The 16,804-nt window shown below is 41.2% G+C and overlaps 1 protein-coding gene across 1 annotated transcript in view; it reads left to right on the top strand.

Moving 5' to 3' along the window:
* Positions 1 to 16,804, top strand: part of ADAMTS2 (ADAM metallopeptidase with thrombospondin type 1 motif 2) — a 167,098-nt gene that overhangs the window by 1,003 nt on the left and 149,291 nt on the right. The gene's annotated exons all lie outside the window — the stretch shown is intronic.

Below are 16,804 nucleotides of genomic sequence, written 5' to 3' on the forward strand. Positions count from 1 at the left end.
CACTTCTCACTTACAGCCTGCAAGGGTAAGGGTTAAAAAGAGTTAATCCCAAATAATGGGCTGGACTACCTTGGAAACACATTTGATAGGTAAAATATGGTTTTGTCCTGGAAAATTTAAATTTATTCAGAGTCTGTTTGCTTGGATATTTCACTTGGTGAGTTTCATTGCCTAATCAAGTGATTGATGAAAAGTTGCAGAAGACTTTGAGTTTTACGAGCAAAACAGCCCCCTGTGATACATTTGTCAAAGCTGTGTGCTTTAAAACTGGCTGCAGCTTTCTGTTCTGGAGTGCATGTTCAGCACTCAGATTATCACTGTTTGTCCCTGACATCCTAAACTGTCACACTGTCATTTGAACAGTAATTACTGCACAGCAATTTGTTTAGTGAGAAAGGGGCTATATTTTCTTTTATAATGACCAGTTTATCCAGCCTGTATTTCCTTGCTCTAGCCTTTAGAGTTTGTAATTTTGAGATTGCTTAATTGTAATGCATTCTGCCTCTGCATAAAGAGCCAGTAGGAGTCAGTTGTATTTCTATTTATTTAGTCATAGGAAGTTGTTCATTTGCTGTGCCAAGAAGATGACATGTATGGAGATAGCATGTTGGCTATCTGAGAATGGAAGGGAATCAAATACTTTTCCCCTTAGTCTTTCCTTTCCTGTGGTTTCTCCTAGCCATGTGCATTCCTGTTTTGAGAAGCAGGTTTTAATGCTGCAGTTGTTTGATGTGGACAGCTGGCTGAGGGTAAGCAAAGCACCAGGACTGAGCAAGAAGAGCCAGTCAGAGAGCAGAGTGTGAGCCTGCAGTTCTGCCTCGGGGGGGAAGCAAAAGTTCTGTGCTCTCCTTGTGTCTAGCAGAGATCATTTTGTGTAAGGCAAATCTACTTGCTCAAGATTTACTTTTAAAACTGGGGCAGAGCAAAAGTTCTTCTTCCTTGTTCATCTGTGCTGAAAGGTGGAGGAAGATCTTGTTGATGGCTACTCCTCACCTTGTGTTCTTCTCCTCAGCACAGGTGTTGACTGTAAGGGCAGGGGGGGAGCTTGTTCTTGCTTTCTTCCAGTGTTTGCCTGAATGTGGGCTCCTTATATTTAGACAAAAGAGTTATGATAAAACAGAACAGGAATTAAAGCCAAACTTTGGACGAGACTCTAAAGGTCCAAGGCCTCATGTTGCATGTAAAAATGACAAAGAATGAGAATGATTTATAAAATGAAGATATAAATGAAAGGCTTTATGAATTACTGCTTTTTTTTCACATTTGTTACGTCTCAAATACAAAGTTGTGAAGCCAGGCCTCAATGCAATAATAAATGCACTCATAAAAGACTGGAATCCAGAAAACTACCAAAGGATCTGTAGTTTTCAACATGTATGCCCAACCCATGTGCCTGCCTTTTCCAGTGCTCTTGTTTCCATTAGAAGAAGCTGGAGAGTTGGTCTGGGCTGGGAGGTGCCACATTCTAATCTGAATGATTTTCACATGGAATTACAACTTCTGTGGTTATGCTAATACATTTGGAAATGGATCACTGCTTCCTCCTGGGTGTATGTACATGGTAGATGTTGCAGTGCAGATATGTGTTTTTTTTGCGCAGGTCACTGAAGTCTTCCTGCAGGAAGCATTGCCTCGATACCTTTAGGCTGTAAAGATTTCCCTGAGATTGTGCAGTAAATCTGTTTTGGAACAACAAATTGAACTCCAGTCCCTTGGGTACCATGTTCCATCTCTACCCTTTCCCTCCATCTCAGTTTCTTTCTTTCTTGTGGGGTGAGTGTATAAAACAGATTATCAATAGAATTACACGAACTCAAAGGAATTATACCAATGTTTCTCCAAAAGCCACTGCTGTGTGGGCAGAAATAATAAGCAAGTAACCACAGAAGTTAATACTGCTTGTGATTGTCTCTCCCTTTATTTCTTATTTTTTGCAAGGAGTATTGAAGAGTCCTTGGAGCAATGAGTTGCCAGCAAGACATGCTTAGAGACAACTGGGCTGTATGCTTTTCTTGGGTTTATTGACATTTGGATGTGAATAAAGTCATGGACAAAGCTATTGTCAACTGTTTTTCTATGTCTGATTTTTACTTCACACCTAGTTTTCTTCAGTTGACCTGAGTATTTCCACTACATTTTCTAGGTTATTCAGGAGATAAGGATGGTGGATCTCTCTCACAACTGAGCTGTCAACTAACAAGTGTTAGAATTTTACATTGTAAACTTGATTAATTCAATTCCTAGTATTTGTTTTTGAAGTGCTTGCTTTTGAAGGTGGTTTGACATCTTGTGGTCTTCTGACTTTTGCATCAGCCATCGAGGCTGAAACAATACTGAACTTGAAGTGTCCTACTTTGATTTTTTTCATTGCAAACTTTTGTTGACTGAATCTGGTTTAAGTCAGCAGATGCATCTGCCACCTTGCCAACTTCTGATGTTTTCTCCTTTGAACAGCCCTTTTGGTTTGCACTGTACTACCAACTATGTCTCATTTTCCAGTTATTGTTTTAGAAGAGTCTGGCTGGTGGAATTGGTATTGCCAAATGAGAAGTTGTTGGAAGGAATTTACGTGAAAATAGTAGATTTGTGAAGGGGCTTTTGAACTGTACTGTATGATGAAGATCTGCTGCCCTGACCAAAGAGATACTCATTAGTTTGGGTACTCACGGTTTTCTGTATCAGAATTCAACAGAAAATTTATTGATCTAGAAATCAAATCTGAGGCAGATGAAGAGAACTTCTGAAGTATGCAATCTAGGTGTGTTGTCAGAGCTGGAGCGGGTCATTAAAAATTGTGGATGAAAATCAAAGTTAAAGCTAATCAATAGATTTTTAACAGCTTTCTGAATTATGAATGTGATTTTTACCATATTAAAAAAAAAGTACTGTGAAAGCTTTCCCACTTAAGATAAAAACGCTTGGGATAACTTGTTATCATCTTGGTTGGCCTGACAGCATCCAAACTATTTCTCCACTGAGTGGGCAGAGCAAGCATGGTCAGCTCTCCATGGCCTGCAGGCTGTGGTGGAAGGCATTGTGCTTTGAGTATGTTCTTGGTCCTTGGCCAGATTCTTACTTGTGGATGCAGAGGATGAGGGAGCTGGCTGTCCTCCCCAAGGGTTGTGAAGGAGAGTGGTGGAAGGCTGTAAAAAGTGCTATAAAACAAGAAAAAGCTAGGATTATGATAATCCTTCCAGATTATTGTGTAACTATGGGAACTGTCTTTCTTCACCTCAGCAGATGAACGTGCCATTGTAGAAGAACTCTTTACACATCTAGATTTTTGATAAATATTTCTGCAGTGCTTGAGGCAGATGTGCCAAAAATGTCTTCTTCAGGCTGACAGGATGGTACCATGTGGTTGTGGAAATTCAGGGACATAAAAAGTCCCTCCCAGTCTCCTCATGACATTTGTAGTTTATGAGCTAGAATGTGTACTTAGACAGGAAAAACACAATATCCACAGCACATCTGAAATGGATAATGAACACATGATTAACTTAGGCTGCAGTGCAGAGTCAGATGTACTGACAGGACTGAGAAGACTGAGGATCACTACTCCATGATGAACAATCGATGTGATCTGACTGCATCCATGGAAGCAAAGGAAGGAACATCAGTCTCAGTAACACATCATGGTGTCCTAGTTTGGCTCCATTAGTATGATCCTCTTCCTTTTTTAAAGCTAAAAGATCAGCTGTCCAAAAATTTCACAGTATTGTCACTAAATTGAAAAGTTATTAGAAGAAGATATATAGAAACTGAGCTTTTCAAGCCATCTCTGCTTGTTTGTTTTCTAAATGAGCTGTAAGCGTTACATGGCTTGGGGCACCAAGAGTGACACCTTACAAGTACAGAGGACCTGTTTCTTCTTGTGATGAACCAGGCAGGGTTTGCTCTACAACGTTTCAATCTTTCCTGTGCTCTTGCTAACCCTCCCAAACTGTTTTTGAGCAGCCGGCTGGCTGGCTGGCTGCTTGCCCAGGCTCTGTTTCTTCTAGAAATGCTTGGGACACCAGCAGTGCTTTCTCGACTCATGCTCAATGCTGCAGTATCTGTAGCCCTGGGCTCACCTGCGTGGGTTTGTGGTGATGCATTTCCCTTTCCTAACCAGTTATGGATTCTCAGGAGCTGGCTGGTGTCAATACAAGTGCATATCTGCCAGTTGTCCCAAGATGTTTTTAGGTATTATTTATATTATGAGTATTTTCTTTCCTGTTTTAAATCAGAGAACTAAACTTTTTCCCTCAGTTTTTATTTTACAGGGTTGTATTCATATAATCTAATTTCTAAAGTGGAAATGTAGAATCTCATGTTCAGATCCAGTCAATGATGTTTCCTGAGAGCAATTCCAGCTACCCATGTGAAATGCTCACCTTTCTCCCCTTCCTCCTGCCACTTTCCCTGCATTCCTAAAGGGATTTAGTCACTTTGTGAAGTCTAGCATTGTTCAGTATAGTACTTCTTCACTTTGAGCATGAGTTTGATGCCTTTAAAGTAAGTGAATTTTAAGGTTATATTATTATGTACTGTCCTGACAGAGGTGTTTTCTTGGAACTGTCCACAGAGTTGAAGGTGAATCCAACTCACCTTAGGTGGAACATGTAATTTACCTGGATAAGAGGGTGAAGGAGCTACTCACAATGAATATACCAGGAGAAGGCAGACATGCTTATGTAACTGTGTTATTTTTCCTTTTAGACATCCATCTCCTACTTTCATATGGATTTATAATTTAGTCGTGTTTCTTTTTGATCTGGTTTTTGGATTACACTGGTTTGTGATGTAGTAAAAAAGCAGAGCTCGAGGTAGCACAATATTATCTTCAAAGTCTGGTCAGGTCTAGTGCCTGACAGTTAAAACAGATGCGTGCTACAAATAATTCCAGTAATTCCTTTTCTGTATGCTAAATTCTTAGCATTTACAATATGATGGGGTTGGATCCATTTTAAGGAGATATTTTGGCTCATATGATCTTTTCATTTGGGAGCATTTTCTCATTAAATTAAACCAAAATCAAACCAAAGTCACCCTCTGCATGGGTTTTTTATTTTTTTTCTTTCTCCATTTTTTAATGTAATGGCAAAATTCACTGTGGGTTTTTTTGATAAGTAGAACTGTAATACAGTAGCAGAAGAAGTGCAAATAGGTTCTATGACACAGTATAGAACAAAATGTAAAAGCCATTCTCATTAAGGAAACAGCAGTCCTTCCTCTGCAGATGACCAGTGGGATCACCATTAACCCTTTTTCAAGGGCATTTTCAATTCAGCTGGGCTTTTCCCATGGCTAAGCCAAGCATGTATGTGAATTCTTGCACAATCAGAGCCCGACTGCACATTCCCCTCTGCACACATCATTTAAAAGACCTGTGTTGCCTGGCAGAGCAATGGAGCTCTTTTGATGCCTAACACTCCAGCATGTCCATGTTTTCACAGGACAGAGACTTTGCTTTGTAACCCATTCTCTGGTTTCTGCTGTTCATTTCTCTGGCCAACATGAGCCTAGTTGGACAGTCCCTTCTGCTGTGTAAATTGCATAGGCTTTTCCTTTTAAAAGTTACAGTGTGAAAGATGAAGAGTGTAAACACTATGATTCAGCCTCTGACTGGAGTAAATTATCCTCTGCTGTCCTTAAAAGAGACTCTATCATCAGTAAATAGTGTGTTTTTTCTTTTTTCTTTGCATCTTCTGTGCATGGATTATCTCACCTACATTTTATCTGAGAGCAGAGCAAGTAATTTCCTACATCATACAGGTGGACACCATCTGGACAGACTATCCTCAGGCAATCAAAACTGGTATCTTTGTGGTATGTTGTAGGCCTTTGGATAAAATATAAGTATTTATGTCCTATTTGACCTTGTGTTGCATTGTCCTCATTGTAGTAGAGTCTCAGCTGTACTATGCCCTTTGACCACACAAAAACTAATTTTCCAGCCAGAATATTAAACTCTATATATCCAAGGAAAGGAGCCTATAGTGTCTCCTACTTCCCATCTTGAAAGACCCAAATATAGGAACTAATTTTGATAAGGTCATAATTAATTTCTGGGGTAAGCAGAACATCTATTTTGAGAAGTCTGTCCCTCTTAGCTTCCAGAGGTGTGTCCCTCAAAAAGTGCTATTAGCTCGGTTACCTCCCAGCTTGCTGCTTCTTCACGACGTGTGGAGGCCATTCCCTGAGAATTCAAGGCTCCTGCAAATGGCAAGGCATTGCCACATTTCAAGTTAGCTCCGTGTTTAATTTTGCTGCAGAAGGTTAAAAAAAATTTTTTGGGATCAACCAGAATTCCAGCTGTTGTATGGAACAGGACCTTTTCTCCAGAGATCACACTGGTGTTGTATTCGACCTACTTCGGAGTACTTTTTATTTATGGTGACTGTTGCTTTGTAAGCAGGTCATGCCATTACTTAATGGCACACCAGGACATTTCTCATACTGGGTCTGATAAAAACAGAGCCAGGGAGCAGGTCTTGAGTGTCTTGCAGGGGGTTGCACAACCTTGCTCTGATGTGCACACCCTCCTTTTCGGATCACCTTGTCCCTTTATTGCTTTCTTTCTTCCAAAGTTTCAGTAAGTTCTCTAACACATCACATCTGGTTCCTTTGGCCCCTTTATCTGAGTGTGTTTTAAATTCATCTTTGTTTGCAGAGTCTTGACACAGCGGGTTCCCAGCTTTAATAGTCTGCAAATGAAAGGCCCACATTTCACACGCTATTTTCAGCTCTGTTCTATTAAACTGTAACATTGAAAAGAAGAGTGTCCTCTTCAAGTGCAGAAGAGCACGTTGCTTCCTCATATCTAAATCACAGCTTCTGTTATAGATCATCTCAGTTATTCCCAGGTCTCAAAACGTCTGGTACTTTCTTCAGATCTGGAGTTCTTGGAGTTATAAGTGTGAACCTCAGCATTAATGTTTCTGCTTTTTCTTCTAAGTAACTGTTTTTTTGTTTAAAGAAAGAGTTTTAAAGTGTTTCCCTCAAGGAAAAGGCAGAGAGGCCAGTTTTCTTTCTTGAAGTCCCAAAAATCCCCTGGCCAGTGAAAATCATCCCAAGTATGTTGTTTTGAAGGTGTCACTTTACAGTACAGATGAGTTTCTCTTTACACCTTGTGTGTTTTGTCCTGTGTGTGCTTTGTGTTTTGTCCTCTGTGAGACTTTGTGCACTGCTGTGGGTTCTGTGGGCTGGCTGCCCCCACGTGGGGGAGGTTAATTTACTGACCCTGATAACTTCAGCATCATTTTATCCTCTCTAATGCCACAGAGAGAACCTGCCCTCACCACTGATTTATACACTTGCTTTTCCCCCTCCTTCATGCCCCTTCTGTTTGTTTTCCAGATCTTTCCCTTGCTGAAATGGAAGTCTCATTTGTACAACTTGCTGTTACTTTTTGGACTTGGCATCCCAAGTGTGTTGAAGTTTTTCAGTGTTAACCATCAAGTTTATATATTTTTTAATTCCTTTTAAATTGGCTTATGTAAAATTTAGTATTTTGCCCCCTTGTTGCTGCATTTGTGACCCTTCTCTTCAAAATAAAGACACTATTAATTCCTCACTTTTGCAACTTTCTGTGGAGAATTCAGAGGTTGGAATTGCCTAATGTCCCGGGTACTTTCTGACTCTTCCACTTGCAAAGTACAATGTTGCCACTTCTCTTTTGATGTGATGAGCTATAAATACAGCAACTTTAACTTCTTTGCTACTGTCATTCCCTTTAGCTTTTCCTATAGTTGCCACCTCTGTGTTTGAATTTCATTATATGGTCAGACTGCTTTTTCCCAGCATTTAACCTCTAGCCTCGTGCACCTCAGGGGACAAATTACAATCTATTTTCCACTGAAATTAAGTGTGAAGCCTACTAATCCTGTAATGAGAAAGTCAGTGGACATCACTGATATCTGTGGGTACGAAAAGCTCCTTCTACCTGTAACTACATACAGCTAATTTAGGCATTTAAGTTATTTCTCTTCATTAGGTGCGTGGACTATAGGTTGCTGTTATTGCCCTGCAATGAAGGTGAATGATTTTTACAGTTTTTTTGAGGTAAGAAAGCTGGAAAGAAATACCTGGCATATGGTGAACATCTCATCTCTTTTTTGAAAAACATGAAATCAGACTATCTATCTGAGGTTTAGGGTAGCACAGAGCCTCACTTGATGTGAGTCTTAAAGCCTTTATTGGTGTGTTTTCTGATTTACTGCCACTGTAAGAATAATGAAGTGGATGTGTGGAGAAGAACCTGCATGGCTAATGAGCAGGCTGGCTAATGAACAGGCTGGCTAATGAGCAGGCTGGCCAGCAGCTCTTTTCCTTTAGCCCATCACTTACAATCCTGACAAGAAGCAGTCCATGAAATGGCAGGGGACATTGAATTTTGTGGATGATGCAGCAAATTTCTTCAGGAGCCCTGAGTGCAGCTCTCTCAGCCTGCTGCTGTGCCTGCTTCCCAGGGTTGTGGGCAGTCCCTCTCTCACCCCTCCTTCTCCCTTTGTGCCCTGGGGCTGCAGCAGCAGCTTCCAGCATGTCCAGTGCAGCTCTGGACACTCATCAACCTCCTCAGGCAAGCCCATCCACCACCTTCACACCACACACCAGGACGGGCACTGCAGACTCAGGGCTACTCTTGCACAGTTTGGTCCGTGGGAGGGATTTCTCTTTCAAGTTTTGTTTCTGAACATGAGCTTTTTTGGCATGATTTAGTGAGTATTGTAGAGTATAGAAGGGAGAAAGTCAAAATAATACATCGAGTCCAACAGGAAAGAAAGGCTTACTTTCTTGGGAGTAAAACTGTTTCAAGAGCTAAGCATAGCAATGCACCATTTACATTTCAATTCAAATACAGTAAAATGATTGAATTTAAAAAGGAAGAAGGGAAAGCACTTGCTGAATTTTTAGATTAGATGCTAGGAAAAACTTCTTCACCAAAAGGGCTGTCAAACCTTGGAACAGGCGGCTCAGGGAGGTACAGATGTGGCAACTGGAGCCATAGTTTAGTGTGGACTTAACATTCCTGTGTTAATGGCTGGACTTAAAGATCTTCTAAGTCTCTTCCAACCTAAATGATTCCATGGTTCTGTGATTCTCATTTCTCTGCTCTTTCCCTCAAATGCAAAGGGCAGAACTAACATCCAGCACCTGCCCTAAGCAGCTGCATCTTGCATTTCTCCCCTGGTGAAGTGTGGGACTCCCAAGGCTGGTACCAGGCTGGTGCCCATGGCCATCACATCACCTGCAGGGCATTCCTGTTCCCAGGACAGAGCTCACACTTTGGAAAAAGCCCACAGAAAACACAGAGATTAACCAAGGGTAGGTGGCAGCACAGGCTGTGGTTACTGTTTTTATAGTGGGTTTATTTGTTTTAAATCATGGCTTTTGGGTAATTCATGTTCATCCAACTCATATGCATAAGAATATACTTCTTAATTTTTCAGTGTGTTAAAATTTCAAGGCTTTCCCCTCCTCCAAGCAGAGGAGCTGTGGAAGGAATGTGAGAGATGTTGTTCAGAAAGCATTCTGCAAACCAGAATGTACTTAAGAAACAGTCTTTGAGAAATAAATAAATAAATCACTACCTGACCATGAAGACAGCTGAGCTGGGCTCAGTCAGAGTCTTTCACGTGCCAACACTCTCATGTGACAGGAGTTATATTGGAGGATGACAGGCTTTGAAGCTTGCAAGGCTGAAAATGTCTAAAAGTTTTTATATACCTAGAGTAATAGCTGGATAAAATGGTGTCTTTCAGACTTCAAAACACTCTCTGTAAAGCACCATGAACATAAGGTCACAATCTTTTACCTGTTGTAATCAGTAAAAAGCCCCACCCCAAATCCCAGAAGCAGAAATTTTATGCCACTTCTGTTCAATACCACTAAGTACCTCAGGGTTAAAGAAAGTTTAGAGATGAATTTGGATTGATTTCAGATTTATAATCAAGCTTGAAATCAGAGTTTTTTGATAGTTTTAGGTTTCATTGTAGAAATTGGAAATCCACCATTCATCAGTAAATCAAAATATTTAATTCCCAAATAAGTGCTAAGAGGTGTCTGTCAATATTAAATTTGTTTGCAAAATTACAGCAGGTAAGGCTGACATAAGCAGCAAGTGTAAAAATGGGATTAATCAAAGGATGATTTATTCTTCTTTCAGAGTAATATGAAACTCAGTCTGGATAAGCAATAGACAAGCAAAGAAAGACAAGACCATTTACAAGATGTTTTGAATTAGTTTAATCTCCTCAGTAGGAGAGTGTAATGAATTTCTGTGAAAATAAAGTGCTTAGTTCACTGCAGTCAAATTAAGCCCAACAGTAATCATACACATCTTATAAAATAGAATGAAAATGCTGAATCTGTGAAAATACAGTGTAAGCTTGCATTTATCTAAACAGAAAATCACACAAGAAAAAAACCCAGATTTCTGTCAATGTTTGTGTCATTTCTGTCAATGTTTGTGTCATGATCCAGCATAATTTTGCATAAGGTCCCATGGCAAGTAACTGTTTTTTGGGATGGTTCCAAAGCTGCTGAAGTGAATGTGTTTAGTTTCACTGGCTCCATTTGGCTTTGTGTAGACAGGTTGATTAGCAGAGTATTTGGGACAAAAAGCAGGCCATGGAGTATTTCACATCATAACCTTGTCTTTCACCTTGTTCTCTGTCCCCTGGTGCAGTGGTGTGGGGAGGGAGGTGAGTGTGAGCAGCTCTAGTGCAGCTTTTCCCATGGCTGTTTATATCCCATGTGCTGGAGGGAACAGGACAGAACTGTGTGCCTCTAACCCTGAAATAGCTCTGCTGAACCTTCTTCCCCTTCTGCCTCACACCACATCCCCACCACAGAAGAGGTGATGCATTAAGTAAGGGGGAGGGATCAGGAGAAACCCTCCAGTCCATGCCAGGAGGATGAGGCAATTCCAGCTGCCTTGAATTTGCAGGCTCATTCTGACAGCTTTTCTGTCTCCATATTCCTGTGAAGATGAAGCCAGAAAGGAGAAAGATTTTCCTGCTGACACTGCCTCTGCTTCTGCACTGCTGGGGTTGTGGGAAGAGCTTTCTCTGCCTAAGATGTTAGTTTTGACCTCAATAAAACTAGGTCTTATTTTTTGCATCACTTTCAAAAAAACCCACCCAAACGCCAAATACAATCCCCCAACAAAAAAAGCCAAAACCCAAGTCACAAGAGGAAAAAACACTAATTGCACATCTGTTCAACAGACTTTTGTGATAACTCAGCAACAGCTAATTGAAACTCCTAGATCATAAACATGCTTTCAGCCAAACTGGAGTTTACTTTCCCTGATGCTATCATCTCCTTTCAACTCCCCATTGCACTCTGAGGTTCTGGTGGTCAGGATTCCAACAATCTGTCACTAGATGGGAAAATTAGAAGTTGGGTCCATTGAATTATAATGAGCCAAACTTCTGTTAATCTGCATCATCATATCTCCACGGATTTCAGGGAGCTCTGTCACTTTGCATTAGCTGAGGACCTGGCCTTATGTAATTAGATGTTTTCACACTCATGTGGAGATATGCCCTCCTCTGACAGTCTGGGTTACAGGCTCCCATGGTTTGAAAAGAGATACACTCCTTCTTGGGAGCCAGCAGGACACACAAGATCTGTGAATGTGCATATGTTTTCATGAGATTCCACTAAGTAATGTATTTAGGGTTTGTTTTTTGGAAATGGCAAGGTGCACTGGAAAGGGAGACTGGGAATCCCAGGACCTTTGAAGGGTCCCTGGTCTTGAATGGGCAGATGGGTTAAAGACACAGCTCTAGGCACTTCTTCTTGTCACACAAAGCTCACTGAGGGCCTTGTGGCTCTCTGCCTCTGGATTGCCATTCTGACATAATTTTTGTGACATTTTCATGTTATTATGCAAGCCTGTAGAAATCATGACAAGACTAGGAAACTGTTGAATAAATGCAATGCCAGTGATGTGAAATTCATCCGTGATGGATATACTTAGGTCTTTGAAGAATTTAGCTGCTTCTGGCAATTTTGGGTTCCTTTTGGGTGATTTGAAGAGGTGCTTGCTTTGACTTGTGGGTTTAAGTACTATTTGTGCTTAGGTAACACTTTTATAGTGAACTTCCAGAATGAACTCCATGCAGTCTTTAACCCAAGGTTATAATTTTTGGAGTATTGAATCACTGCTTGCAAGTTCCACACTAGATTCTAGCTATACCACTGTGGGAATGCATTGGTTTTTTTCCTTTTTCATTTTATATTTGTTTATATTAAGACCACTTTTCACTGACGTCAGAGACCTATCAGGTCAAGTCTAATCCTCTATATGTCACGGTGTGCTGGCTAGATTAGCCCTAATACTTGTGTTTTCTGCTCTGTGTGGAGGCAGCTTTCACCTTGTAATGATGTCCTCCTGGAGCTGGTTCTGGGGGATGGTTGAGCCTGTAGCTTCTCACTCCTCACCTTCACAGAGCCAAGGACCTTGTCAGCATCCCTCCTTTGCTGAGGAATGTGGAGCAAATGGCCATCTTTGAAATGGCTGCCAAGAGCTGGTGAATTTGCTCCACCACAGCGAGTGGGTTGGAGTTCCAAAGCTGCACAGATTGTTTGGAAGTCTACCTCCCTCCCCTCTGGCTGCTGCTGGGCTGCTGGGCAGTTCTGCTCTCCTTTTCATGAGCTGGAAAGACTTCCTTCACTGGGGAAAAATGCACTGTGGTTCCTGTGGAGAAGTGTAGTGCTCAGAGCAGCGAGATGACTGCCTCTGTGTGGGATTTAGGGGAGAGGAAGGGATGTGTCAGAGAGAAGGCCAAAAGAAAGAGCAGAGGCCAAAAGAAAAAGCAGTTGGAGACATTTGATCAGAGTCAGCAGGGCAAGATGCTGAGCACTGGCACTGGAGTGCTGAGGTGGTGAGAATAGCTTGTGAGTGGCCCATGCATCAGGAAGGAGCAGAAAACACTGTATTTCCTGGCAATTCACAACAGAATCCTGGCTCAGTGAATATTCTCCTTTAGTGAATAGCTAGAAGGGACAATGAAGCAAGAAGTGATGTTCCCATTTATCCTCAGTGCAAGTTTGCAGGGCAGGGCTGGAATTTGACTCCATGGAGAGAAAAGGGAGGTTCCTGCACCTCCCAACCCAGTGCAGGTGTCACTACAAGGTGAGTCACTGTGTGATGGGAGCAGGGAGCTGGAGACTCGTGTCCACATCACCAACGTGTCCTGGTGTGCTGCAGGACAGTCCCCTCCAGAGCTGCTGTGATTGATTCCATGGGAAGGGTCACAGCTCCAGCCCAGAAGGGGCTGAAGCTCCTCTCATCCTCGCCCTGAATTTTCTTCTTTCTCTATTAACATTCTGCCAAAGTTGTTTTCAAGGAAATTTGTCCCACAGCCTACTGTGCTGCCAGGTTGGAGTAGTGTGAAATGCAAAAAACACGTTAAAACCAACAGCACAAGTTTGGGTTTTTTGTTTGGGCTTTTGAGAATTTAAAAAAAGGATCCAGTGGCTCTGCTGCTGAGTCAGCATTGGTTGGATGTGATTTCTGAATGTGATTTCTGTGGTCAAACTTCACACAGAACTTTGATGTTTAATATGCCAGTCAATTAAAGCAGGCTGTTATGCTAGAAATGATGTGGTGGCTTTGTGTGGCTTGCTTGGTATTGCCAAAATGGGTCAAAAGTATCAGGAGAAGGTTTAATCTCCCTGTTTACATAGTGTCATTTTGCTTGCTTTGTGGTTCATTGCTTTCTGCAGTGACTGGGGTATAGTCTAAGAGCAGGAAGGCTCCTCTCTCCTCTGTGTGACAAAAATAGCTGGTGCTCTCTCCTGCTGGTTTGATTAAAGTGGTTGTGGAGGATCAGCTGTGCTGCACTAGAACTGAGGGCCCTGCTGAACAGAGCTCCCCTCAGCTGGGCCCTGGCTGCCCTGGTGCCACCTGCTCAGGCGGGGATGTCTCTGCCCAAGCAGCCTCAGTGGCTGAAGGACATTGCTGAAGCTTCCTGAAGATCAGCCCAACAGACCCAGTGCTGGCACAACTGTGGTGGTGCCAGAGAAAGAACAAGAGTTTGTGTCAGGAGCTTTTAAACAGTTCTGTTGCCAGGTCTGTCCTCCCAGGGTGAATCTTCCTGTCCTTGCACAGCACAGGAGCCCCAGGAAAAGCTTCAGGAAGGCCTCACCCTCTGCCACGGGAAGGTTTTTCACAGTGAAGCTCTGCACAATTTTAGATGCCTTCTGACACTTTAATCACACTGGCAAAAAAAGAGCTGTCCAGCTGGTTTTGTAAGGTGTTCAATAATGAGATTTACTTTAAAGCGAGTAAAAACCTTAGGAAGGTTTTAAGATTGTACTTTAAAGTGTAAGCTTGGTGTATCTATTCTTTTCCTAGGGGTGTTTTATTTGATTCTGTTATTAAACCAGGAGTTGGTCCAAAGCCCGTTAACATAAATGAAAAGAGTTTTATTGACTTTGATGGGATTTGGATCATGCTGCACTAATTAAATAGTAAAGTATCCATTAGTAGTGAAGAAAACAGAAGAGAGGAGAGCCAAATACTGTTGTGATGAGCCCTGTGAAGTTGAGTGAAGTGCAGACAAAGTCTCAGCATCTTTACAGATAAGCTTTTCCATATTTCTCTGCCTCAGTCCTTCTGACACAAATACATGGTGGATTTTTAAGAGAAATGAATTTATAAAGATCCTTACATTTATACTGCCTATTTGCAAGTTTTCATAGACACATTTAGTCAATAAATATTACCTTATTCAAGGTAATAATAAGAAAAAAAGGGAAGTGAGGTGTGACAGAAGAAAAAGTTATGCTTTAAACAACATTGAAATTGGGTACTAATAATTTGCACTTACTTTGTCTGAGTATTCTTGTAAGCTTCTTAAGGAACACAGATTTACTAGATTCCAAAGAAAAGAGAAACAGCTTTTCCCTGTTATTGATGTTGTAAGTAGAAGGTAAAGTAAAAGTTAATATCTTATGTGTCTGGAAGATCTGCATAAAAAATGGGTTTTATTTAAAAAACAAAATTAAAAAAGGCTGTTCTGGAACTGTCCAAAACCCAACCATGTACAGACAGCTTAAAAATACAGTAATAAATGAATTTATAGGGGCTGCTGGATGGATGTTAAAAGGATCTGGCATTTAATACTCAGAAATGCTGTTCCTCATTCCTCTTGCTGTGACCCACTGAGCCTGGGTGGCAGCAGTGGCCCTTGAATTCAGTAGCCTACAGCCTGCTGAGACAGGAGGTCTGCACTCACAAAAAGCATTTCCAGGAATTTCCCAGTGACAGTGGGATGGCTGGAAAACACCCCTCGTTTGAAACAAGCTGGGTGTGTTGGGATTCAGCTGTAACCATGTAAGCCGAGGTTTTGAGGACATGAGGAGCCCATCTGTGTTTGGCTGTCAGGTCTCCTTAGGTGTCTTTGACAGCACAACCCTAGATGAGATGTTTTCTAAAAACAACTTGCTGGCATTGTTTGCCTGCTGCTGCATTTATTGAAGGACACTGCTCTTAAGCCAGTTCAAAAGGTTTTTTTCCATTTCAGATGCTTGTCATCAGATTTCCTAGCACCCTCTCTCTTAAACTTAGCAAAAAAGAGGTTTTCCCACCTTCATTGCTCAGGTATTTATGAAGAAATGATGCCTGTAATTTGGTTTAGATTTTTACTAAAGTTATCAGGCAGAAATGTTGATCATGTTGTGCTGATACCATGACCCCATCTTCTGTGTTTGTAAGTGTATCTTGGCCTTCTCCTTGCAAAAATCATGAGGTCTTGTCAGCTGCAGCTGCAGTTTGGAGTGTAATTTAGGTTGAATTGTAGATTAGTCCATTTTTCAATTCTGTGATGGCAGAAATGCCCAAACAAATAAATGTTCTAGTAGACTGAAATTTTCTAGAATACTCAAAATAGGAAAAGATGAAAGAGTCAGTCTGAGGCCCAGCAGCTCAAATGCTCTTCTGTGCTTCCAAAAATAAAGTGTCAGAAGTAGAACCCTGTGTCCCCTTTTTATAAATCTTCTCTTTCAAATCCAGTGGATAACTCATAGAAAGTTTTCAGAAGGAAAAACAAAAGGCTTTATGCTTTATGTAAGAAAGATTAAGTGGAGAGGGTTTTTATTCCCCTTGAGTACATGGGTGTGTAGGAATTGTGTTTTAGAATCAGACTTTTTGTGAGGCCTGCAGAGTAAAACTGTTATTTGGGGAATTCAGAATTGTTCTTGTGCTTGTTGGGAGGGCAGAGAATGAAGCAGAAGAGATTGGCATTGAAAGATGCCACTGCACAGCAATACCCCAGAAGGGCACGTGTCACCTTGCAACAGTGACAGGTTGCAGACATGGTTATAAAACAGGGCTCACGAAACAACTGAGAACTGCCAGACTGCCCAAGGGTGCAATCCTGCTCTCTTCTGATCAGTTCTACTCCTATATTGGTTCTGTTGGCCAATGTGGGTACACAGGCAAGTGAGGTTATGTAAGAGTTAAAGGTTTAACCTTTCAAAGAACATAACCATTCATTAAAGTGATTTCATTAATTATAGAAAGAAAATTAGATGGAGACTCCAGCACATGGGAATGTAGAGATGGATTTGCTTCAAAAGAAACTCTTTCAATATGAAATTACTTTTTTGCTCTGAGACAAGGAAAATAATCCAAAGTATAATGGAAATGCTTCCATTACATTTAGCTTTATTGTTTCTAAACAAAAATATTTCTGTCTGAGAGCAAATGACAAACTGATTTTTCCCCATCCTAAACCTAATTTGGCAACCAACTAATTTGTTGGTCCAAGGTTGATTTTTTAAAAAATTCCTAATGTAAAATGTT

Source organism: Melozone crissalis, unplaced genomic scaffold (genome assembly GCF_028551555.1).
Source record: "Melozone crissalis strain CALT ecotype California unplaced genomic scaffold, PUWL_Pcris_2 ptg000061l_1, whole genome shotgun sequence".
Lineage (NCBI taxonomy): Eukaryota > Metazoa > Chordata > Aves > Passeriformes > Passerellidae > Melozone > Melozone crissalis.